Genomic DNA, 1,801 nt, shown 5'->3' with positions numbered 1-1,801 from the left:
AAATGCTGCACCTGTTCCTCTGCTGGCCTCTGTATTACATCTGTGACATTAATATTTGCAGGCATTCCTCGATACATCCAGGGCCAGTGGATAATCACTGATGAGAACACACAATATGAAGATGCTGATGGACTAGCACTAGAGGAGGGCATATGGCCCGAGAGCCCACCAGAAGTTCTTGAACTGGTGACACCAGTTGACCAGAACTTGCAGACTACTCCACAGCCATATGTTATGAAGGAACAAGGTGGGCTGCTAACAGTACTGAGTTTATGATCCACAGCATAACGCCTGCAATAAGATTGTCAGTAGTGTTCATCATAGTCTGTTAAATCTACCCATTCCAGACCACATTCCACACATATTTTGTTTTGTTTCTTGTTAGACTCAGAAGAAAGAGAAGAATCGGCAGTGTGGAAAATCGTCCTGGTAGCAGTCATCCTGCTGGTGTCTATAGTGGGATCTCTGAGTATGGCCTATTACATGTGTGTCTGGAGAGGAGGCAGGATTCACTATCAGCCACAGAAGGAGGGCTATCCTTAAAATAAAACTTATTTTTGCGGAAACTATTCTCAAGAAGTGTCATATTTTTTTTCTGCCTTTAGTCAGATGGAAATTTGGCTGTAACTCTTTGTTCCTTGTTTTACTACAAATATTTCTATTTACCACCAGTGACCTGACAAGGGAATGAGCTACATCAGAGAAAGTGGTGAAAAGGTATAAATCGGAAAGAGGACTGACAGTTAACTTATGTTTTATTTCAGTGAGCCTGTCCATTAATATACCACACAGTATCTTTATTTTTAATGACATGACAGAGCCAACTCCTGGAACGATGACCTTCTCCCTTACTAAATGTGTAAGAATAAATATATTTACACGTTTAAATACTTGTTGTGGTAGTTGTGGCTGTTGCTGACTGGTTGTGACTGTGCCTGTGCCTGTCAAATAAGATTCAGTCTGTTCTTCAGCCAGAGTTTAAAAAAAAAGTTTAAAAAAGTTTTTGCAACCAAAACAGACTATTTATTTATATGAAACTCCCAATATCAGAAACTCTTTTTTGCATTATATTTATGCTTGACAAAAGGACTGACTAGTTATTGTAATGGCCACTAGAGGTCCTCACTAACATGTTTGTTTCATGGTCCACACATCCGCTTGACCTCAACAGCAGCTATGTACACTTGTAAACCCTGTATTTCACTATGCATTAGGTGTATGTGTAACCATGTGTTGTCTCAATGATCTGAGATTACAGAATCTTTTTCATTACCCCAAACTCAGGTTTTAGGTCATTTGTATGTATTTAAGAGCATAACTTTAAAAATGTTGTCATTTTGGATTTTTTTTTTTTTTTTTTTAAATCACTGAATCTCTGGCCAATTACTTTTACTAATATTTATATTATATGTTGAGATATTTAAAAAGGCGCATTGTTTTGTTGGCTAACAGAGCTAAAACTGCCCAAACTTGTTGAATAAAGTTGGATTGCTCATTGTGTGAATAGCCGTTGACAGCGTCGCGCTAATAGGCTTAATGGTATCTATTTTCTGTGCCTCGAGAAAATTTGAATAAAAGTTGAATCCCTACAGTGATGAGTCAGCTTTTTTTCATTAAAAGCTTTTTCTATGAAACATTTACAGGACCTATTTTCCTCTAACCACCAGCCCTCTTTTCACTTTGTAAACTCCAGTTTATGTTATTTACTGCCCTGGGCAAACGTTTCCTCCTTTATAAGAATTCATCTTGATCAGAATTATGGTGAGATGACAGGCAGGCTGTTGGCAAAACCAGTGTACTG

This window comes from Morone saxatilis, unplaced genomic scaffold (assembly GCF_004916995.1).
Source record: "Morone saxatilis isolate NCDOM2014 unplaced genomic scaffold, NCSU_SB_2.0 Contig21, whole genome shotgun sequence".
Lineage (NCBI taxonomy): Eukaryota > Metazoa > Chordata > Actinopteri > Moronidae > Morone > Morone saxatilis.
Note: the sequence above shows the minus strand (reverse complement) of the source record.